Consider the following 25,784-nt stretch of genomic DNA (forward strand, 5'->3'; position numbering starts at 1 on the left):
AATCCATAAAATTTACATAAAAAATTTGATTTCCACCTTCTCTTAAAAATATGCAAGATTTGTCAACCCTAGACTCCTATCCACACATGGCTACAAACACCTGTCCATAATCCTTATCAGTGCTTATTTTTCTTAATTTTCCTATTTCATTTATTTCTGATTACCTTGGGCACATGACTTCATGTTCTCTAGTCTCAATTGTTTAAAAAAATTAACTTTGTGGAAAATATGTGTCTGTGTGTGTTTCAATAATTATTTGCTGGACAATGAGAAGAACGAAGATTGAAGCTGGCAATGACTGGTTAAGAAACTGCCAAGTGGTTCTGCTCTTTGGAATGTGTGGGGTTGAGAAGCGGTAAATAAGAACTCTTCATGATTTTCAGGGTCATGGGCTACTATTAACCATCCTTCCAAAGACCTTCAGTGGCTGGAGCTTTATTCTTTTTTTTTTCTCTCTCTTTTTAAAATTTATTTTTTATTGGATTTCAATTTGCAAACAAATGGCATAACACCCAGTGCTCATCCCGCCAAGTGCCCCTCTCAAGGCCCGTCGCCCAGTAACCCCCACTCACTGCCCACACCTCCTTTTTCCACCACCCCTTGTTCGTTTCCCAGAGTTAGGAGTCTCTCATGTTCTGTCTCCCTTTCTGATATCTCCCACTCATTTTTTCTCTTTTCCCCTTTATTCCCTTTCACTATTTTTTATATTCCCCATAAATGAGATCATATAATGTTTGTAATTCTCCAATTGACTTATTTCACTCAGCATAATACCCTCCAGTTCCATCCACATCGAAGCAAATGGTGGGTATTTGTCGTTTCTAATGGCTGAGGAATATTCCATTGTATATATAGACCACATCTTCTTTATCCATTCATCTTTCGATGGACACCAAGGCTCCTTCCACAGTTTGGCTATTGTGGACATTGCTGCTATAAACATCGGGGTGCAGGTGTCCCGGCATTTCACTGCATCTGTATCTTTGGGGTAAATCCCCAGCAGTGCAATTGCTGGGTCGTAGGGTAGCTCTATTCTTAACTCATTGAGGAACCTCCACACAGTTTTCCAGAGTGGCTGCACCAGTTCACATTCCCACCAACAGTGCAAGGGGGTTCCCTTTTCTCCACATCCTCTCCAATATTTGTTGTTTCCTGCCTTGTTAATTTTCCCCATTCTCACTGGTGTGAGGTGGTATCTCATTGTGGTTTTGATGTGTATATCCCTGATGGCCAGTGATGCGGAGATTTTCTCAGGTGCTTGTTGGCCATGTCTGTGTCTTCCTCTGGGAGATTTCTCTTCATGTCTTCTGCCCATTTCATGATTCGATTGTTTCTTTGGTGTTGAGTTTAAGAAGTTCTTTATAGATCTTGGATACTAGTCCTTTATCTGATACATCATTTGCAAATATCTTCTCCCATTCTGTAGGTTGTCTTTTAGTTTTGTTGACTGTATCCTTTGCTGTCCCAGTAGTTGATTTTTGCTTTTGTTTCTTTTGCCTTCGTGGATTATCTTGCAAGAAGTTGCTGTGGCCGAGTTCAAAAATGCTGTTGCCTGTGTTCTCCTCTAGGAATTTGAAGGAATCTTATCTCACATTTAGATCTTTCATCCATTTTGAGTTTATCTTTGTGTATGGTATAAGAGAATGCTCCAGTTTCATTCTTCTGCATGGGGATGTCCAACTTTACCAGCACCATTTATTGAAGAGACTCTCTTTTCTCCAGTGGATAGTCTTTCCTCCTTTGTCGAATATTAGCTGACCGTAAAGTTGAGGGTCCACTTCTGGATTCTCTATTCTGTTCCATTGATCTATGTGTCTGTTTTTGTGCCATACCACACTGTCTTGATGACCACAGCTCTGTAGTACATCCTGAAATCTGGCATTGTGATGCCCCCAGATATGGGTTTCCTTTTTAATATTCCCCTGGCTATTCGAGGTCTTTTCTGATTCCACAAAAATGTTAAAATGATTTGTTCCAAATCTCTGAAGAAAGTCCATGGTATTTTGATAGGGATTGCATTAAACGTGTAAATTGCCCTGGGTAACATTGACATTTTCACAATATTAATTCTTGCAATCCATGAGCATGGAATATTTTTCCATCTCTTGTGTCTTCCTCAGTTTCTTTCAGAAGTGTTCTGTAGTTTTTAGGGTAGATCCTTTACCTCTTTGGTTAGGTTTATTCCTACGTATCTTATGCTTTTGGGTGCAGTTGTAAGTGGGATTGACTCCTTAATTTCTCTTTCTTCAGTCTCATTGTTAGTGTAGAGAAATGCCTCTGACTTCTGGGCATTGATTTTGTATCCTGCCGCTCTGCCGAACGGCTGTATGAGTTCTAGCAATCTTGGGGTGGAGTATTTTTGGTTTTCTTTTCTTTTTTTTTTTCTAACTTATTTTTAATTTTTTTAAATTTTTAAAATTTATTTATGATAGTCAAAGAGAGAGAGAGAGAGATTGAGAGAGGCAGAGACATAGGCAGAGGGAGAAGCAGGCTCCATGCACCGGGAGCCCGATGTGGGATTCGATCCCGGGTCTCCAGGATCGTGCCCTGGGCCAAAGGCAGGCGCCAAACAGCTGCGCCACTCAGGGTTCCTTGTTTTCTGTCTTCTACGTAGAGTATCATGTCTACTGCGAAGAGGGAGAGTTTGACTTTTCCTTTGCCAATTTGAATGCCTTTTATTTCTTTTTGTTGTCTGATGCTGAGGTTAGACTTCTAGTACTATGTTGAATAGCAGTGGTGAGAGTGGACATCCCTGTCTTGTTCCTGATCTTAGGGGAAAGGCTCCCAGTAATCCCCATTGAGAATGATATTTTCTGTGGGCTTTTTTTTTTTTTTTCCCTGTGGGCTTTTTGTAGATGGCTTTTAAGATGTTGAGGAATGTCCCCTCTATCTCTACACTCTGAAGAGTTTTGATCAGGAATGGATGCTGTATTTTGTCAAATGCTTTCTCTGCATCTATTGAGAGGATCATATGATTCTTGTTTTTTGTCTTGCTGATATGATTTTTTTAATTTTTTTTTATTATTTTTATTTATTTATTTATTTATGATAGTCACACAGAGAGAGAGATGAGAGAGAGGCAGAGACACAGGCAGAGGGAGAAGCAGGCTCCATGCACCGGGAGCCCGATGTGGGATTCGATCCCAGGTCTCCAGGATCGCGCCCTGGGCCAAAGGCAGGCGCTAAACCGCTGCGCCACCCAGGGATCCCTCTTGCTGATATGATTGATCACATTGATTGCTTTACGAGTGTTGAACCAGCCTTGCATCCCGGGGATAAATTCCACTTGGTCATGGTGAATAATCTTCTTAATGTACTGTTGGATCCTATTGGCTAGTATCTTGTTGAGAATTTTTGCATCCACGTTCATCAGGGATATTGGTCTATAATTCTCCTTTTTGGTGGGGTCTTTGTTTGGTTTTGGAATTAAGGTGATGCTGGCCTCATAGAACAAATTTGGAAGTACTCCATTTCTTTCTATCTTTCCAAACAGCTTTAGTAGAATAGGTATGGTTTCTTCTTTAAACATTGGATAGAATTCCCCAGGGAAGCCATCTGGCCCTGGACTTTTGTGTCTTGGGAGGTTTTTGATTACTGCTTCAATTTCCTCGCTGGTTATTGGCCTGTTCAGGTTTTCTATTTCTTCCTGTTCCAGTTTTGGTAGTTTGTGGCTTTCCAGGAATGCATCCATTTCTTCTAGATTGCCTAATTTATTGGCGTATAGCTGTTCATAATATATTTTTAAAATCGTTTGTATTTCCTCGGTGTTGGTAGTGATCTCTCCTTTCTCATTCATGATTTTATTAATTTGAGTCTTCTCTCTCTTATTTTTAATAAGGCTGGCTAATGGTTTATGTATCTTATTAATTCTTTCAAAGAACCAAATCCTGGTTTTGTTGATCTGTTCAACAGTTCTTGTGGTCTCGATTTCATTGAGTTCTGCTCGAATCTTAATTAACTCTCTTCTTCTGCTGGGTGTAGGATCTATCTGCTGTTTTTTCTCTAGCTCCTTTATGTGTAAGGTTAGGTTCTGTATTTGAGTTCTTTCCAGTTTTTGAATGGATGCTTGTATTGCAATGTATTTCCCCCTCAGGATTGCTTTTGCTGTATCCCAAAGATTTTGAACAGTTGTATCTTCATTCTCATTAGTTTCCATGAATCTTTTTAATTCTTCCTTAATTTCCTGGTTGACCCTTTCCTCTTTTAGCAGGATGGTCCTTAACCTCCACGTGCTTGAAATCCTTCCAAACTTCTTCTTGTGATTTAGTTCTAATTTCAAAGCATTATGGTCTGAAAATATGCAGGGGATGATCCCAATGTTTTGGTACCGATTAAGACCTGATTTGTGACCCAGTATGTGGTCTATTCTGGAGAAAGTTCCATGTGCACTTGAGAAAAATGTGTATTCAGTTGTATTTGGATGTAAGGTTCTGTAAATATCTGTGAGATCCATTTGGTCCAGTGTATCATTTAAAGCTCTTGTTTCTTTGGAGTAGTTGTGCTTAGAAGACATGGTTCTTTTATGGTTTCTCCCCATAAAAGTTAGAGATTTCTTGTCTTTTGCTGCTTCATAGATCTTCTGTTTATCTTTGGAATTTGCTAGCTTCACTATCAAATGTCGAGGTGTTGAGCGGTTTTTATTGATTTTAGGGGGGGACCTCTCTATTTCCTGGATCTGAATGCCCGTTTCCCTGCCCAGATTAGGAAAGTTCTCAGCTATGATTTCTTCAAATACGTATTCTGGACCTCTGTCCCTTTCGGCGCCCTTGGGAACCCCAATTAAACGTATATTTTTCCTTCTGAGGCTGTCATTTATTTCCCTTAACCTATCCTCAGGATCTTTTTTCTCTTTTTTCCTCAGTTTCCTTCCTTGCTATCAACTTGTCTTCTATGTCACTCACTCATTCTTCTACCTTATTAACCCTGGTCGTTAGGACTTCCAGTTTGGATTGCATCTCATTTAATTGATTTTTAATTTCTGCCTGATTAGATCTAAATTCTGCAGTCATGAAGTCTTTTGAGTCCTTTATGCTTTTTTCTAGAGCCACCAGTGTTCTAGAAGTTGCAATTCAGTGCTTCTGAATTGGCTTTCTGACATTGAATTGTAATCCAAATTTTGTAACTCTGTGGGAGAGAGGACTGTTTCTGATTCTTTCTTTTGAGGTGATTTTTTCCTTCTAGTCGTTTTGCTCAATGCAGAGTGGCCAAAAACAAGTTGTACTGGGAAAAGGAGAAAAAGAGAAGAGAAAAAACAATTGGAAGAGAAAAAAAAGGGGGTGGACGCACACAGAAAATAAAAAACAAGGGGGAATATCCTCTGATTCTATATACTGTAAATCCCTCGACTTCCCCTGTAACTTTCCAGTGTTGCTTGGTCAAAAACTTGATTTCCCCTGTCTGTCTAGCTGGTCTTCTGGGGGAGGGGTCTGCTGTGCTGATTCTCAGGTGTGTGCACCTGGGGGAGCTGCTCGGCCCCCTGCCTGGTGCAGGGCTCAGTGGGAGTTGTTTATCCTGGGAGGCCACTGTGAGGTACAGCAGGGGTTGTTTATCCTGTGAGGCCCCAGGAGGAACAACACCCTGGCAGCAGCCATCTCTCCAGCCCTGGAGTCAGCTCCCGCAGTAACTACTGCAGCCCCCAGTCCGCAGGGGCCTGGATGCTGCGGGGCGGGGCCGCTGATCTGCACAGCTCGGGGCTGCCCCGTGGCAGGAGTGTCCTCACTGCCCTGTGTCCTCCCGGGCTCCGCCTGTCCCGTGGGAGCGCTGGATCCTGGGTTGTGTCCCCGGCGCCCTGGACTCCGGGGCCTGCGCTGCTGGAATCTGGAATCGCGCTCTCGGGGCCGCGCAGCCCCCTCTGCATGGAGCCGCTGCTGGAGCTGCTCCCGGGCCCTTTAGGGAGCGCGGCCGCGGGGTTTGGTGCGCTCTCCCCGGGGCGCAGGTCCTCTGTTAGTGCCCCTGGGAGCCTGAGGGCATCCCCGCCCCTCCTGGGCTCCTGTTCCAACTCCGTGCGAGCGCCTTTCCGTCGGGGAAGATTGGTGAAGTTCGTGCTTCTCCAGGATGGGGCTTTCCAGTCCTGGGGACACTCGCCTTAGCCCACTCCTCGCATCGCCCCCTCCCCCTTGGATGCTTTTTTATTTTATTTTATTTTATTTTATTTTATTTTATTTTATTTTATTTTATTTTATATTTATTATTTTATTTTATTTATTTTATTTTATTTTTTCCATCTTCCTACCTTGATAGAAGCCTGAACTCTTCTCACTGTAGCATTCCAGCTGTTCTCTTTTTAAATCTCAGACCAAATTCGTAGGTTTTCAGGATGATTTGAAAGTTATCTAGGTAATTTGGTGGGGATGGGTGGCTTGGGGAGCCTACTCTTCCACCATCTTGCCCCTCTCTGGCGCTTTATTCTCATCTAAATAACTCAGATTTAGGGAACTATAATTCTGTGAAGTAGGACAGATCATCAGATAGTCCTACCCCTGTGGTAGGTAGGAGATAGTGGTGTAGTGCCACAGATAGGCACCCCCAAACCATCTCCTTCAAGAGTCCCCCCGGGGCAAGACAAGGAAGCCTGCTTTCATCACTCAATTCAACATAATACTGGAAGTCCTAGCCAGAGCAATTAGGCAAGAAGTGGAAATGCATACAAAATGGAGAGAAAAATGTAAAATTAATCTCTGTTCACAGGTGATATTCTATGCAGAAAACTTTAAAGGTTCCACAAATACAGTTAGAACTAATAAATCAAATTAGCAAAGTTGCAGGATACAAAAATCAATAGTAAAAAATCACTTGTGTTTCTATATACTGACAATTAAGAATCTGAGTTTGAAACTAAGAAAGCAATCTCATTTATAATAGCAACAAAAAGAATATAATGTTTAGGAATAAACTTAACCAAGGAGGTGAAAGGCTTGGACACCAAAAATACAAAACATTGCTTAAATTTTTTAAACACACACACAAATAACAAGTCATTCTGTGTTCGTGAATTAGTAGGTTTTAAAAAAATCCATCTTAAAATTCATATGAAATCTCAAGGGACCTCCAAATAGCCAAAACTTTCTTGAAAAAGAACAAAGGTGGAGATCTCATACAATAAAGACAAACATATCAATGGAGTAGATTAGAGAGCCTAGAGATAAACCCTCAAGTAGTTGAATGATTTTCCAGAAGGGTGCCAAAACCACTTAATGATGAAGCAACAGTCTTTTCAACAAACGATGTTGGGGAAACTGGAAATCCATATGCAAAAGAATGAAGTTGGACCCCTATCTTACTTACAGCATATGCAAAAATTAACTCAAGATAGATAAAAGATTTAGACATAAGAGATAAAACTATGAAACTCAGAGAAATAGATAGGGAAAAAGCTTTATTGGATTTGGCAATGATTTCTTGGATGTGATGCCAAAAGCATAGTCAATAAAAGAAAAAATTAATTGCACTGAATCAAAATTAAGAGGATTTATACATCAAAGAACACTATCAAAAATGAAAGGGCAACTGAGGGAATGGAAAAATATATTTGCAAATCATATATATGATAAGCAACTGACACAGGAATATATTTAAAAACTCCCACGTTCGGACAACAAAAATAATCTGCTTAAACAATGGGCAAAGGACTTGAACAGATATTTCGCCAAAGAAGATATACAAATATCAACAAGAACTTGAAAAGACGCTCAACTTCACTAATCATTAGGAAAATGCAAATCAAAACTGCAACAAGATACCATTTCACACTTAGTAGGATGGCCATTATAAAAACAACAAAAATTACAACTACTTATGAGGATGTGAAGAAACTCAATTCCTTATATATTGGTGGGAAGGCAAAATAGGCAGTTGTTGTAAAAAGGGTTTGGTGATTTCTCCAAAAATTACTTAGCATTATCATGTGATCTGGCAATTCCACTTCTGGGAATATACCCCAAAGAAGTCAAAGCAGAGGTTCAAACAAATGTTTGTATACTTATGTTCCTAACAATGTTGTCCACAAGAGCCAAAAGGTGGAAACAACTTTAGTGTCCCTTGACAGATGAATAAACAAAATGTGGCATACATAAAGAATAAAGAGGAAGGAAACTCTGACATATGCTACAACATGGATGAACCTTGAATACATTTTGCTAAGTAAAATTAGCCAATCACAAAGGGACAAATATTGTCTTATTCCACAATCATATTACCTAGACTAGTCAAATTCATGGAGATAGAAATTACTAAGGTGGCTGTCAGGGGCTGGGGAGTTAAGTGTTTAATGGATATGGAATTTCATTTGGGAAGATGAGGGTGACGGATGACAATGTGAATGTACTTAGTGTCACAATCATATACTTAGAAATGGTAAATTTTGTGTTATGTATGTTTAATCACCATAAAACTTAGAAATGGTATATTTTGTGTTATGTATGTTTTATCACCATAAAAAATAAAGAATGCCCCCAGATTTTTGACCCTGGGTGTGTTTCCTCAGCCTTGTATAACGTACAAACCAAGTGTAGCTCTAAGTTCCTTTATCCCATCAGATTGAACCCCTGAGTCCGATAGTGAGACATAATTTATCAGCATTGTCCACTAGAAATAAAATGTAAGCTACAAATGTAATTTTAAATTTTCTAGTAGCCACATTAAAAAACACCAGTAGAAATTTCAATATTTTTTACCTTATATCAAAAATATTTCAAAATGTATCAATATAAAAATTATTATAACATTTTATATCCTTTTTGTACTAAGTGTATTTTCATAACTCAGTTTGGATTAGTCACATTTTATAAGGGCTCAGTGGACACAAGGAACTAGTGTCTACTTTCAAAGCCAAGAATCTCTGCTGGTAGGCAGTGTGGTTTTGTGAAGAAGGGAAGGCTTGTTTGGAGAGGCAAAGACTTGAAGACAAGGAAACCAGGTTTTTAAAAACTAAGAAGGTCTTTAAAGGGATTCATGTAACTTCATGGTTTTCGCTTAGGTTGTAGGAAAACATATATAGTTGTCACTTAATTTTAAACAATTTTTCTGTTTTTAAATAGAGTTTTCTTTAATTCAGTAGTTTTCAACCCAGGACATTTCCTCTTCACCAAGAGTGCTGGGAACTTCTGGAGGAGTTCTGATTGTCACAATAATTACGGTGGGCTACCAGATTTCAGCTCCCCCGGACCAGGGATGCCAAGTGTTACAGAATGCATGGGGCATTTCTATCTAAGAAAGAATTATTCTATCCCAAATCCCAAAGGTTCACCCACTCAGCTCTTGGCAATAGCCTCATGTGGTGGAGTCCTGGAGAACAGTGGACCAGAAGGCACTTAGACTTCTGCTTCCACACATGCAGACGATCAAGGGGATTAATCCCAAAGTTCTTGCCAATAATTAGAGGCAAGCCCCAACAGAACGGGGTGGCGGGGGGATGGCTAGGGTTAGTTGGTGTGGAGGAATAACACTGTGTGAACAGTTAGAGCGGGAAATAAGATAAAAACTGACTTCCCTACTCCTGCCCTTGGTTCCCACTAGATTAGAGGAAGCTAGCCTTTGAGGCAGGAAGAAGATAAAAGCTCAAGCTGCACATGAATCTTAAGACACCTAAGTTGCACATAACTGGAGAATTGGGAGTTGGGAAAAGAAAAATAAAATATATGGCAGACCATTCATTTAATGTAGCCTTTGAAAAGAGAAAACACAGAGGCAACTAAACGGAAGCATGAACTGAGCATTCCACTTTCCGTGAGGTGGAGGGGGCTGAGGTGCACTCGGCAAAAGCTGATAGAGTCAATGGAACAAGCTCTGAATTCAGATGCTCTTACTTGACATTAGGACAGCAGTGTCCAGGACACCAATACATGATTCCCTCCTATGGTAGCTCATGTCCAAAGACAGTCGCAATGAACCATGATTATACAGTCCTCTCTGCTTTAATCAGCCTGGTCCTATGACTCTCTTCTAATCAACAGAATTTTATAGAAGATGCTAGATTGACTCAAAACTCTGCAGCTTCCAACTTGATCTTTTAGCATGATTGCACTAGGAAAAGCCAGACCTATGTAAGAAGTCTGACAACCTTGAGATCACCACACTGGTAAGTCCAAGCCAGCTAAAGGGAGATAGAGCATGCCTCCAACTGTTCCAGTCACCTGGGCCCAAGCACAGAAATGTGACCAGAGGCCATTGTGGAGGCCCAGCTCAGCAGGACCTTCAGATGACACCGCTTACAGCAGAAATCTCAGTGCAGCAGCATCAGACTTCCAAGTGAGAAGCGACCACCTGAGCCAGGGAACACACAGAACTGTCATACATCATTGTTTGAAGTCACTAAATTTTAGGATGGTTTGTTATAAAGCAGTAAATAACCAGAATAATAACTTCAAACCAATTTTTCCCCAGTTAACATGTATTTAGAGGGGATGAGGACAAATCTTTACGTCTCATGTTTGAGTATGCAGCAAGTCGTTGTATAAAACGATTACATCCTTTTTTTTTTTTTTTTAAATAGAGTCTGTTTCAGTTTTTTTTTAATTTTTGTATTTTTTTTCTAAAGTACCATTTCACCGGTAGTAAGAACTACTGGCATTTATCTAGTTAGATAAGAAGGAAATCTTAGCTGGTATGTACTACTGATTTATTTTTAGTGATGTCTCTGGGATACTTACAGATTCTCCCTGGCCCGGGAAAATGTTTTCTTTGATGGCCGATATGGAGCTAACTCTAGACAAAATTATATACCTATGAGTTTGCTTGAGAAATCCATGGCTGCCTAAATGCTTAAGGGAATTTGGTAAATAGTGATTATGTAAACCTACCTCTAACTCAGGTATGTGCAGTTGTTCAGTTGTATCTTTTATCTGAGTCATCAAATTAAGACACTTAACATTTACATGGTGTAACAGACACACATATACAAAAAGAAGCAGAGGTTATTTGTTGTTTATTATCTCAGAACAGGCAAAATGAATGAATAACCATCCCCTGGGTATTGTAAAGATAAGAGATCCTGAAAAGATTCCAGAGAGGAAGGAATAACAATAAAAAATTTGTTACACATTATCCATTATTATTATTATATGAGAGATAAAATGTAAATGATTTCACAATGGTTTTATATTAGAAAATGTAAAATAGTCAATGTGTGAGGACTTGTTACAGTTTGAGCATTTAAAAGTGAAAAACATAGAAAATTATTTTAAAAAAGAACCAAATGCAAATTTTGCAATTGAAAAGTATAAAATCTGGGATCCCTGGGTGGTGCAGCGGTTTGGCGCCTGCCTTTGGCCCAGGGCACGATCCTGGAGACCCGGGATCGAATCCCACATCAGGCTCCCGGTGCATGGAGCCTGCTTCTCCCTCCGCCTGTGTCTCTGCCTCTCTCTCTCTCTCTGTGACTATCATAAATAAATAAAAAATTTAAAAAAAAATTAAAAAAAAAAGAAAAGTATAAAATCTGAAATAAAAATTTTACTAGTAGGTGAACAGCAGATTGGGGATACCAGAAAAGAATCTGTAAACTTGAGGACAGAGTCACAGAAATTATCTAACCTGAGAACAGAACAAAAAAGATGGAGAAAGATACATAATAGCTTTAGTGATCTGGTGGTAACTGAATAAGTGGTCATTGCTATGTGTAAGTGTACAGTATATGTGTAATTGTAGTCCCAGAAATAAAAGAAAAAGAGTGAAGCAGAAAACACTTGAATACTATGGCCTAAAATTTCCCAAAATTGGTGAAAAAAATATTAAATTACAGATGAGAGCAGCTCACTGAACTACTAAGATAAATATCAACAACACAGACAGTGGCAGATTTTAGTCACATTGCTGGAAACAAAGAATAAAAATAACATCTTCAAAGTCGTCACAGAAAAAATACTGTACGTGGGAGCGCTGCACCACCAATGACCACTAACTTCTCCTGAGAGTCATGGAGGTCAGCAGGCGGTAGAGCGGCATTTCAAGAGTGCTAAAGAAAATGGCTGTTAACTCAGAATTCTATATTCAGTGCAACTATCTTCCAAAAACAAAAGAGAAATACATTTATACTCAGATAAACCAAGACTGAGAGTGTTTATGGACAGAAGTCTTGCCATGTAGGAAGGGCCACAAGTGAGTTCTTCTGGCTAAAGGGAGATGAGCCCAGATGGAAACAGAGACCTAGAGACAGCAGCAAACAACAGCACAAACAACAGATATGTGGGTGAATCGAAAAGAGGATGTTCTTCTCTTTGTCTCATTGGTAAAGAGATACCTGAAGGTTTAATACAGAAATTACAACACTATCGTGAACTTTATCTCCAGCAGATATAAAGGACGTCAGCATAGCAGTAGGAGAGGCAGAATTACAAAGTTGACGGATCCTTATATTTATGTGAAATGGTCCAATTATAACTCTAAATAGTTAGGAATGAATATTGTAATCTCTAAAAGAGCCACTAAAAAAAGTAAAATTGAAAAATCTTTTTGACTAACTAAAAAGGGAGTCAGGAAAGGAGGAAAAAAACAAGAGGAAGGATATGGAATTGATTGAAAACAAAGAGTTAAAAGAAAAGAAAACAAAGAGTTAATGATAGATCCACATCAAACTGTTTTAAGAATTATTACTAAACATGCCATTTGTTTTTGGGAGATAGTTCTCTATAAATACTTCATATTTAGGTATAGCCCAAGTCTTCTGAATGAAGGCATTCACAGGCAAGTTAAAAGTGTTTGTATAAAGAGACATTCCAGGATAGTAAAGCTTAGAGAGCTCTCTCATCCTGGAGACTGCGTGGGGGGTGGGGGTGGGGTGGGGGAGGGGAAGATAAAGATCTCTTTCCTTTCCTTCTCCAGAGAGCACTTACATTCCAGGGTGAAGATAAGGTCTCTTTCTCTCTGGAGAGGAGGATGGGCAGCAGCCATGTGTAAGGTCAGAGTGCTCACATTTTATGGTTCTCACTCTGTGTAGAAACCATCTGGCCCTCATTGCATTGTCCTCTAGGGACATGAGATATTTCCATGACAATACACAGCCTTTGTCTTTGAATGAGGGGGTTTATTTTCTTTCAGCCTGCCACAGCATAGATGAAATCAAGGTAAGCTAAAATCATTAGCTTGCATGTAGGTCAGAATCTCAGATCCTTTCCAGCTCTTCAGTTTCTGATTTAGCACTTGCCAGACTGAATACCCAAAGTAAGATCCAATAAGATTTCCATAAACACAGACAGGTTGAAAGCAAAAAGATGGGATGCTGGGAGACATCTGACCAAATTAATATCAGACACAGGAGGCTTTAAGACAAGAAGTGTTACCAGAGATGAAAACAACATTTCATAATGATAGAAGGATCAATTCATCAAGAAGACACAAAAATAATAAGTATGAATACACCTAGTAAGAGATCTTCAGGGATCCCTGGGTGGCGCAGCGGTTTGGCGCCTGCCTTTGGCCCGGGGCGCGATCCTGGAGACCCGGGATCGAATCCCACGTCGGGCTCCCGGTGCATGGAGCCTGTTTCTCCCTCTGCCTGTCTCTGCCTCTCTCTCTCTCTCTCTGTGACTATCATGAATAAATAAATAAAATCTTAAAAAAAAAAAAAAAAAAAAGAGATCTTCAAAATACATGAAGCAAACACAGAACTAAAGGGAGAAACTGATGAATACACGATTATGGTTGCATACTGTAACAAGTCTCTCGATAATTGATAGAACAATCAGATAAAAAAAACATCAGTAAGAGTATATATTTGAACAACACTATCAACTACCTTGACCTTGTTGATATTTATAGAACTATTTATACCCAACAATTGCAATATACATTCTTTTTAAGTATAACGTAAGAAATCTTATATTGGGCCATAAGACAAATGTCAATTAACTTGGTAAGATTTAAACCTTACAGAATACATTCTCTCATCAAAAGAGATTTAAAACAGAAATCAATTATGATATTTAGAAAAGCTCAATAACTGGAAATTAAAAAAAAACATACTTCTAAATAAGCTACAGGTTAAAAAACAAAAGGGAAGTAGCAAAGCAAAATGAAAATGCAGCATATCAAATTTATTGAGGGCAGTTATTGAGAGGGAAATTTATAACCTTAAATGCCCATAGTGGAAATGGAGAGAAGTTTAAAATCAATGAGGGATGCCTGGGTGGCTCAGCAGTTGGGCACCTGCCTTTAGCTCAGATCGTGATCCTGGATCTGGGATCAAGTCCCCCATCAGACTTCCTGCAAGGAGACTGTTTCTCCCTCTGCCTATGTCTCTGCCTCTCTCAGTCTGTTTCTCTCATGAATAAATAAATAAGTCTTTAAAAAAATAATAAAATCAATGATTTTAGCTCCCATCTTAAGCTGGAAGATGTGCCAACTTATTCTAAAGTAAGAAGAAGGGACATCTGGGTGGTGCAGTCAGTTAAGTATCTGTCTTCAGCTCAAGCCATGATTTTGGGGTCCTGGGATCAAGCCTTGCATTGGGCTCCCTGCTCAGTGGGCAGTCTGCTTCTGCTTTTTCCTCTCCCTCTGTGTGCTTGCTCCCTCACTCTCTATCTAAAATAAATAAATAAATAAATAAATAAATAAATAAATAAATAAATCTTAAAAAAATAAAGTAAGAAGAAAGGAATAGGGGGATATAGTAACTGGGTGATGGGCCTTAAGGATGGCATGTGACGTGATGAGCACTGAGTGTTATAGTATATACTGGCCAATTGAATTTAAATTAAAAAATTTAAGGGATCCCTGGGTGGCGCAGCGGTTTGGCGCCTGTCTTTGGCCCAGGGCGCGATCCTGGAGACCCGGGATCGAATCCCACATCGGGCTCCCGGTGCATGGAGCCTGCTTCTCCCTCTGCCTGTGTCTCTGCCTCTCTCTCTCTCTCTCTCTCTCTCTCTCTCTGTGACTATCATAAATAAAATAAAAAAAAATTAAAAAAAAATAAAAAATTTAAAAAAAGAAGAAAGGATTAAAAAAGAAAAACTAATGAAATAGTAAACTAAAAAATAGAGACCACACAGACTAAAGCTGTGTATGAAAATTTTAGTAAAACTGATAAGCTACTACCAAGAATGATGAAAAAAAAAAAAGAGCAATGAAGAAAAAAAAGGCAAACAAAAATAATCATGTTCATGAGTCAAAGACAGGATATCACTATAAATACCGTAGACAGTAAAAGAATAATATGAACAACTTTATGCTAATGAATTCAACAACTTAGATTAAAATGGACCAATTTCTTGAAAGAATCAATTTACCAAGTTGACAAAGAAAAACATGAAAAACTCTAAAAACTCCGGTATCATTACCAAATGAGAGTTACCCCTGGAAGGCAAGGTTGACTTGACATTTCAAAATTAATCAGTGAAATTAACCACATTGATCAAATAAAGTATAATATTCAATGCATGTTCATGATAAGAACTCTCAGCAAACTAGGAATGAGAGGAAACTTCCTCAATCTGATAAAGGGCATCTACCCAAATCTGTAGCTAGCAGCATAGTTAACAGTAAAATAGTTAAATACTTCCCTCCAAAGGGATAGAAAGCAAAAAAAATCACTCCTATTGCTTCTATGTACCATTACACTGGAGCTCCTGGAAAGTTCAATAAGGCCAACATAAAAATAAAAAGTATATCAACTGGAAAGATAGATGCTAAACTCCCTTTATTTGTATATGATATGATTATACAAATGGAATATGATAAAGAATTTATACAGCAACTCCTAGAACTAATGAGTGAATTTAACAAGTTCTCAGAATACAAGGTCAATATAGAAAAATCAACTGTATTTCTACATAAAACAATGGAAAATGAATTTCAATTAATCCATTTATAACATCACAGAATATGAAATACTCAGGAGTTACGTAACAAAAGACATGTAAGAACTTTCCAATAAAAACCAGAAAACACTGCTAAGAGAAATTACACACACATGCACAAAGATGAAAGAGGGAAGGAGAAATACACTATGTTCATGGATTTCCTGTATTATAAGACTCAATATTGTTATGATATCAATATTGTTATGCTATTGTATGTTCACAATAATTCCACTCAAAACCAGGCAGGTTTTTTTTTTTAAAGATTTATTTATTTATTTATTCATGATAGAGAGAGAGAGAGAGAGAGAGGCAGAGACACAGGCAGAGAGAGAAGCAGGCTCCATACTGTGAGCCCGTCGCGGGACTCGATCCCAGGACTCCAGGATCGCGCCCTGGGCCAAAGGTAGGTGCCAAACCACTGAGCCACCCAGGGATCCCTGGCAGGTTTATTCATATGGAAAAGCAAAGATTCCTAGAATAGGCAAAACAATCTTGAATTAAAACTGGAGGGTGTGCATTACCTTATTTCACTATAAAACTGATTCTCAACGTGGGGAGGGGGGAGTGGGTAGGCAATTTTGCCCCTTCCCTGTCAGTAAACATTTGGCAACATAATTGCCGCCACTCGGGTGTGCTGCTGCCGAAAGTCTTACAATACACGAGTAGTCTCCTATAACAAAGAATGATCTCACCCAAAATGTCAAGTGCTGTTGACAATGTCTGTCATAACATCACAAAAATCAAGGCAAGAATAAATAGACAAATGGAATACAATATGGAATGCAGAAATAAACCCTCACATACATGGTCAACTGAAGTTTGAAAAAGGTGACAAAGCCACTAAATGTAGAAAGGAATTTTTTTTTTCAACAAATGCTGCTGGAACAGCCAAATCAACTTTAAAAAAATGAACCCCAACCTTACATAATACCACATACAAATAATTGAGATAGATGGTAAACTTAAACCTAAAAGCTAAAAGTATAAACTTTCCAGAAGAAAACAAGAAAACACCCTTCATAATCTTTGAGTAAACAAAATGTCTTAGGGAGTACACAAAAAGCACTAACTACAGAACAAAAAATTGACAAACTATTCTTCATGAAACTTGAAACGGCTTTTTGAAAGATTTCATTAGGAAAATAAAAAGGGAGGAGGGGCAGGATGGCGGAAGAGTAGGGTCCCCAAGTCACCTGTCCCCACCAAATTACCTAGATAACCTTCAAATCATCCTGAAAATCTACGAATTCGGCCTGAGATTTAAAGAGAGACCAGCTGGACGCTACAGTGAGAAGAGTTCTCGCTTCTATCAAGGTAGGAAGACGGGGAAAAAGAAATAAAGACACAAAAGGCATCCGAGGGGGAGGGGCCCCGCGAGGAGCCGGGCTGAGGCCGGGGCGAGTGTCCCCAGGACAGGAGAGCCCCGTCCCGGAGGAGCAGGAGCTGCACCAACCTTCCCGGGCAGAAAGGGGCTCACAGGGAGTTGGAGCAGGACCCAGGAGGGCGGGGATGCCCTCGGGCTCCCTGGGACACTAACAGGCACCTGCGCCCCGGGAGAGTGCGCCGAGCTCCCTAAGGGCTGCAGCGCTCGGCGGCTCCGCGGAGGGGGCTGCGGGGCGGGAGCGCGAATCCAACAGCGCAGGCCCCGGAGCACAGGGCGCCGGGACACAGCCCAGGATCCGGCCTCCCCCGGGACAGGCAGAGGCCGGGAGGGCCCAGGACAGCGAGGACGCTCCTGCCTGGAACTGAGCAGATCAGCGGCCCTCCAGGCCCTGCAGACGGAGAGCCCCGGAGTTACTGCGGGAGCTGACTACGGGGCTCCAGAGCTGCCGATGCCACTGGGGTTGTTCCTCCTGGGGCCTCACGGGGTAAGCAACCCCCACTGAGCCCTGCACCAGGCCCAGGCAGAGCAGCTCCCCCAAGTGTTAACACCTGAAAATCAGCACAGCAGGCCCCTCCCCCAGAAGACCAGCTAGAAGGACAAGTTCCAGGGGAAGTCAAGGGACTTAAAGTATACAGAATCGGAAGATACTCCCCCTTGTTGTTGTTTCTTTGTTTTGTTTTTTGTTTTATTTATTTTTTTTGCTTTTTGATTTCTGTTTGCTCCCCCCACCCTTTTTTTCTTTCTTTTTCAATCTCTTTTTTTCTTTTTTTTTCTTCCTTTTTTCTTTTTCTCTTTTCTTTCCTTCTTTCTCTCCTCTCTTTCTCTCCTTTTCCCAATACAACTTGTTTTTGGCCACTCTGCACTGAGCAAAATGACTAGAAGAAAAACCTCACCTCAAAAGAAAGAATCAGAAACAGTCCTCTCTCCCACAGAGTTACAAAATCTGCATTACAATTCAAAGTCAGAAAGCCAATTCAGAAGCACTATTATACAGCTAATGGTGGCTCTAGAAAAAAGCATAAAGGACACAAGAGACTTCATGACTGCAGAATTTAGATCTAATCAGGCAGAAATTAAAAATCAATTGAATGAGATGCAATCGAAACTGGAAGTCCTAAGGACCAGGGTTAATGAGGAGGGAGAATAGGTGAGTGACATAAAAGACAAGTTGATGGCAAAGAGGGAAACTGAGGAAAAAAGAGACAAACAATTAAAACACCATGAAGATACATTAAGGGAAATAAACGACAGCCTGAGGAAGAAAAACCTACGTTTAATTGGGGTTCCCAAGGGCGCGGAAAGAGACAGAAGGCCAGAATATGTATTTGAACAAATCATAGCTGAAAACTTTCCTAATCTGGGAAGGGAAACAGGCATTCAGATCCAGGAAATAGAGAGATCCCCTGTAAAATCAGTAAAGACTGTTCAATACCTCAACATTTAATAGTTAAGCTTGCACACACACAAAAACAAAACAAAAACAAAAACAAAAAAAATAGTTCAGCTTGCAAATTCCAAAGATAAAGAGAAGATCCTTAAAGCAGCAAGAGACAAAAAGTCCCTGACTTTTATGGGGGGGGGGGAGTATTAGGGTAACAGCAGACCTCTCCACAGAGACCTGGCAGGCCAGAAAGGGCTGGCAGGATATATTCAGGGTCCTAAATGAGAAGAACATGCAACCAAGAATACTTTATCCAGCAAGGCTCTCATTCAGAATGGAAGGAGAGATAAAGAGCTTCCAAGACAGGCAGGAACTGAAAGAATATGTGACCTCCAAACCAGCTCTGCAAGAAATTTTAAGGGGGACTCTCAAAATTCCCCTTTAAGAAGAAGTCCAGTGGAACAATCCACAAAAACAAGGACTGAATAGATATCATGATGACACTAAACTCATATCCTTCAATAGTAACTCTGAACGTGAATGGGCTTAATGACCCCATCAAAAGGCGCAGGGTTTCAGACTGTATAAAAAAGCAGGACCCATCTATTTGCTGTCTACAAGAGACTCATTTTAGACAGAAGGACACCTACAACCTGAAAATAAAAGGTTGGAGAACCATTTACCATTCAAATGGTCCTCAAAAGAAGGCAGGGGTGGCCATCCTCATATCAGATAAATTAAAATTTACCCCGAAGACTATAGTGAGAGATGAAGAGGGACACTATCTCATATTCAAAGGATCTATCCAACAAGAGGACTTAACAATCCTCAATATATATGCCCCGAATGGGGGAGCTGCAAAATATTTGAACCAATTAATAACCAAACTGAAGAAATACTTAGATAATAATACACTTATACTTGGTGACTTCAATCTAGCTCTCTCTATACTAGATAGGTCTTCTAAGCACAACATCTCCAAAGAAACGAGAGCTTTAAATGATACACTGGACCAGATGGATTTCACAGATATCTACAGAACTTTACATCCAAACTCAACTGAATACACATTCTTCCCAAGTGCACATGGAACTTTCTCCAGAATAGACCACATACTGGGTCACAAATCGGGTCTGAACCGATACCAAAAGATCGGGATAGTCCCCTGTATATTCTCAGACCATAATGCCTTGAAATTAGAACTAAATCACAACAAGAAGTTTGGAAGGACCTCAAACACATGGAGGTTAAGGACCATCCTGCTAAAAGAGGAAAGGGTCAACCATGAAATTAAGGAAGAATTAAAAAGCTTCATGGAAACTAATGAGAATGAAGATACAACCGTTCAAAATCTTTGGGATGCAGCAAAAGCAGTCCTGAGGGGGAAATACATTGCAATACAAGCATCCATTCAAAAACTGGAAAGAACTCAAACACAAAAGCTAACCTTACACATAAAGGAGCTAGAGAAAAAACAGCAAATGGACCCTACACCCAGCAGAAGAAGAGAGTTAATTAAAATTCGAGTAGAACTCAATGAAATCGAGACCCGAAGAACTGTGGAACAGATCAACAGAATCAGGAGTTGGTTCTTTGAAAGAATGAATAAGATAGATAAACCATTAGCCAACCCTATTAAAAAGAAGAGAGAGAAGACTCAAATTAATAAAATCATGAATAAGAAAGGAGAGATCACTACCAACACTGAGGAAATACAAACGATTTTAAAAACATATTATGAACAGCTATACGCCAATAAATTAGGCAATCTAGAAGAAATGGACGCATTCCTGGAAAGCCACAAACCACCAAAACTGGAACAGGAAGAAATAGAAAACCTGAACAGGCCAATAACCAGGGAGGAAATTGAAGCAATCGTCAAAAACCTCCCAAGACACAAGAGTCCAGGGCCAGATGGCTTCCCAGGGGAATTCTATCAAACGTTTAAAGAAGAAATCATACCTAGTCTATTAAAGCTGTTTGGAAATATAGAAAGAGATGGAGTACTTCCAAATTCGTTCTAGGAGGCCAGCATCACCTTAATTCCAAAACCAGACAAAGACCCCACCAAAAAGGAGAATTATAGACCAAAATCCTTGAGGAACATGGATGCAAAAATTCTCAACAAGATACTAGCCAATAGGATCCAACAACACATTAAGAAAATTATTCACCATGACCAAGTAGGATTTATCCCCGGGACATAAGGCTGGTTCAACACTCGTAAAACAATCAATGTGATTCATCATATCAGCAAGAGAAAAACCAAGAACCATATGATCCTCTCATTAGATTCAGAGAAAGCATTTGACAAAATACAGCATCCATTCCTGATCAAAACTCTTCAGAGTGTAGGGATAGAGGGAACATTCCTCAACATCTTAAAAGCCATCTACGAAAAGCCCACAGCAAATATCATTCTCAATGGGGAAGCACTGGGAGCCTTTCCCCTAAGATCAGGAACAAGACAGGGATGTCCACTCTCACCACTGCTGTTCAACATAGTACTGGAAGTCCTAGCCTCGGCAATCAGACAACAAAAAGACATTAAAGGCATTCAAATTGGCAAAGAAGAAGTCAAACTCTCTCTCTTCGCTGATGACATGATACTCTACATAGAAAACCCAAAAGCCTCCACCCCAAGATTGCTAGAACTCATACAGCAATTTGGTAGTGTGGCAGGATACAAAATCAATGCCCAGAAATCAATGGCATTTCTATACACTAACAATGAGACTGAAGAAAGAGAAATGAAGGAGTCAATCCCATTTACAATTGCACCCAAAAGCCTAAGATACCTAGGAATAAACCTAACCAAAGAGGTTAAGGATCTATACCCTAAAAACTATAGAACACTTCTGAAAGAAATTGAGGAAGACACAAAGAGATGGAAAAATATTCCATGCTCATGGATTGGAAGAATTAATATTGTGAAAATGTCAATGTTACCCTGGGCAATTTACACGTTTAATGCAATCCCTATCAAAATACCGTGGACTTTCTTCAGAGAGTTGGAACAAATTATTTTAAGATTTGTGTGGAATCAGAAAAGACCCCAAATAGCCAGGGGAATTTTAAAAAAGAAAACCATATCTGGGGGCATCACAATGCCAGATTTCAGGTTGTACTACAAAGCTGTGGTCATCAAGACAGTGTGGTACTGGCACAAAAACAGACACATAGACCAATGGAACAGAATAGAGAACCCAGAAGTGGACCCTGAACTTGATGGTCAACTAATATTGAATAAAGGAGGAAAGACTATCCACTGGAAGAAAGACAGTCTCTTCAATAATGGTGCTGGGAAAATTGGACATCCACATGCAGAAGAATGAAACTAGACCACTCTCTTTCACCATACACAAAGATAAACTCAAAATGGATGAAAGATCTAAACGTGAGAGAAGATTCCATCAAAATCCTAGAGGAGAACACAGGCAACACCCTTTTTGAACTTGGCCACAGTAACTTCTTGCAAGATACTTCCACGACGGCAAAAGAAACAAAAGCAAAAATGAACTATTGGGACTTCATCAAGATAAGAAGCTTTTGCACAGCAAAGGATACAGTCAACATAACTAAAAGACAACCTACAGAATGGGAGAAGATATTTGCAAATGACATATCAGATAAAGGGCTAGTTTCCAAAATCTATAAAGAACTTCTTAAACTCAACACCAAAGAAACAAACAATCCAATCATGAAATGGGCAAAAGACATGAAGAGAAATCTCACAGAGGAAGACATAGACATGGCCAACATGCACATGAGAAAATGCTCTGCATCACTTGCCATCAGGGAAATACAAATCAAAACCACAATGAGATACTACCTCACACCAGTGAGAATGGGGAAAATTAACAAGGCAGGAAACAACAAATGTTGGAGAGGATGTGGAGAAAAGGGAACCCTCTTACACTGTTGGTGGGAATGTGAACTGGTGCAGCCACTCTGGAAAACTGTGTGGAGGTTCCTCAAAGAGTTAAAAATAGATCTGCCCTACGACCCAGCAATTGCACTGTTGGGGATTTACCCCAACGATTCAGATGCAATGAAACGCCGGGACACCTGCACCCCGATGTTTCTAGCAGCAATGTCCACAATAGCCAAACTGTGGAAGGAGCCTTGGTGTCCATTGAAAGATGAATGGATAAAGAAGATGTGGTTTATGTATACAATGGAATATTACTCAGCCATTAGAAATGACAAATATCCACCATTTGCTTCGACATGGATGGAACTGGAGGGAATTATGCTGAGTGAAGTAAGTTAATCGGAGAAGGACAAACAGTGTATGTTCTCATTCATTTGGGAAATATAAATAATAGTGAAAGGGAATGTAAGGGAAGGGAGAAGGAATGTGTGGGAAATATCAGAAAGGGAGACAGAACATAAAGACTCCTAAATCTAGGAAACGAACTAGGGGTGGTGGAGGGGGAGGAGGACAGGGGGTGGGGGTGAATGGGTGACGGGCACTGAGGGGGACACTTGACGGGATGAGCACTGGGTGTTATTCTGTATGTTGGTAAATTGAACACTAATAAAAAATTAATTTATTAAAAAAAAAAAAGAAAAGAAAAAGGTAGGCCACAGATTAGAAGAAAATACTTGCAATATATATTTCTGACAAAGGAACTATATCTAGAATATATAAAAAATCTTACAACTCAAAAAATACCAATAATCCAATTTAAAAAGGACAATATATTTGAACATAGATGTTAGAAAAATCATATGAAAATCACTAATAAGGGACGTGCAAAAGTAGCCATACCTACTATATGGCTAAAAATAAAAAGACTGAGTAGGAGAGTAATGAAGCAACTGTGAACTCATGTATATGTAGATTGCTGGTGTGTAAAATGGTCTGTCCTTTTGGAAAGCTTTTTGACAGTTTCATATATGCAAAACATTCATGTACCCTAGGATCGAGCAATTCTACTTTTACTCAGGGAAAATGAAACATATGTCCACAAAAAGATGTCTTACTAATTGATTCTCTCATGTTTTATAACTTCAGCTTGAATTGTCTTTCAGACAGCAGCTTTATTAATAGCCCTCAATTAGGCTATTGTCCATCAATAGAATTGCCCTTCTATTGTCCATGAATAGAAGAATGGATAAACAAATTATGATATATCCTTACAATGCAATTTAAAAAAAGGACGAACTACTGATGTATGTAATAACACGGATAAATCTCCACATTAGTGAAAGAGACCACTAACAAAAGTGCAAGAACTGGCAAAACTAATTCTAATGATAGAAATTAGAACAGTGGTTGCGGAGGGGTGGAGATTGACTACAGGGATTTGAAGGTATATATATGCAAGGGAAGGATAATGACAAGCCATGGTAAGCAGCTCAGTTTGAATACAAGTGAGAATACAAGAGATAGGAACAACAAAGAAAGGATGATAAGAAAAATGGACTGGGGTGGGGTCTTAGAATTGTTAAACTCAGGTTACTAGAGGAAGTGACATGGAGAGACGGGAGGTACAAATCAAAGATTGAGATTCCTGAAATTGAAATTTTGGAGGTGGAGGAATAATTGGTAGTAGTTGAGATGAGATACCACTGAATGGGTAAAGTTCAAGAAAATGATGGGTCACTATGATGGATGGATGATCTATGAAGATATTAAAATTACAAAGAATGATCACTGTAATAATGAGAGGCAGTGGTGAACATTATAGTTAAATAGCATACGTTTTATTTATTTATTTATTTATTTATTTATTTATTTATTTATTTGATAGCATATGTTTTAAAAGAGCTTGGGGATCAGGGGAGGTAAGAAGAGCCAGGTGCTAAAACTTTCAAGCAATGACACAGAAGATCTACAGATCACTGTAATAATGAGAGGCAGTGGTGAACATTATAGTTAAATAGCATACGTTTTATTTATTTATTTATTTATTTATTTATTTATTTATTTATTTATTTATTTGATAGCATATGTTTTAAAAGAGCTTGGGGATCAGGGCATCCTATGCCCACACTGGCCCACATCCACTTTAGCTCTGGCTATCCCACTAGGGTAGCCACAGCATAGATTGCCCTGGGACCCCCCCAGCCCATGCCAGCCACAACTCCAGTCTGCCAGTCAAAGTCACCAGGCATGTACAATCTACAGAAGGGACAACGATACACAAGACCATTCCTACAGATTTAGATTAGTTGTTCCACCTAATTCATAGAATCAAACACGGGAAGTCAAGCAAAATTAAGACAAAGGGAATATGCTCCAAGTGAAATAACAAGACAAAACCACAGAAAAAGAACTAAATGAAATGGAGATAATAAATCTACCTAATAAAGAGTTCAAAGTGATGGTCTTCAGGATACTCACCACACTGGAGAGAAGAGTGGATGAACTCAGTGAGAACTTTAACAGATAGAAAATATAAAAAAGAACCAATCAAGAGTCAAAGCATACAATAACTGAAGTGAAAAAAATATACTAGAATACTAGAAGCAGGTTAGAGGATGCAGAAAAATGAATCAGCAATCTGGAAGACAGGGTAATGGAAAACAAAACACCCAAGCTGAATAGCAAAAATAGAAGGAAAAAAAAGATAGCTTAAAGGATCTCTTGGACAACACCAAGCAAACATACTTGCATCATAGGGATCTAAGGAGAAGAGAGAGAGAGAAAGGAACAGAATGTTTATCTGAAAACAGCTGAATACATCTGAATAGCTGAAAACATCCCTAACCTGAAAAAGGAAACAGATATCCAGGTTTAGGAAGCAGAGAATTCCAAACAAGATGAACCCAGAGAGGTCTATACCATGACACATAATAAGTAAAATGCCAAAGATGAAAGACCAGGAGAGAATTATAAGGCCGCTGGCTGGTATTTTTCAACAGAAACTTTGCAGTCCAGAAGAGAGTGACAGGATATATTCAAAGTGATGAAAGGGGGACACTTGAGTGGCTCAGTGGTTGAGCATCTGCCTTTGGCTCAGGGTGTGATCCCGGGGTCCTGGGATCAAGTCCTGCATGGGCTCCCTGCCAGGGGTCTGCTTCTCCCTCTGCCTATGGCTCTGCCTCCTCTCTGTGTCTCTCATGAATAAATATAAATAATAGTCAAAGGGAATATAAAGGAAGGGAAAAGAAATGTGTGGGAAATACCAGGGAGACAGAACATAAAGACTCCTTACTCTGGGAAACGAACTAGGGGTAGTGGAAGGGGAGGAGGGCGGGGGGTGGGGGGGAATGGGTG

The 25,784-nt window shown here is 39.7% G+C and overlaps 1 protein-coding gene across 8 annotated transcripts in view; it reads right to left on the reverse strand.

Moving 5' to 3' along the window:
* The window catches only part of CEP126 (centrosomal protein 126), a 107,585-nt gene that overhangs the window by 53,602 nt on the left and 28,199 nt on the right, over positions 1-25,784 (reverse strand). The window lies entirely within an intron of this gene.

The sequence above is a fragment of the Vulpes lagopus genome, chromosome 10, assembly GCF_018345385.1.
Source record: "Vulpes lagopus strain Blue_001 chromosome 10, ASM1834538v1, whole genome shotgun sequence".
NCBI lineage: Eukaryota > Metazoa > Chordata > Mammalia > Carnivora > Canidae > Vulpes > Vulpes lagopus.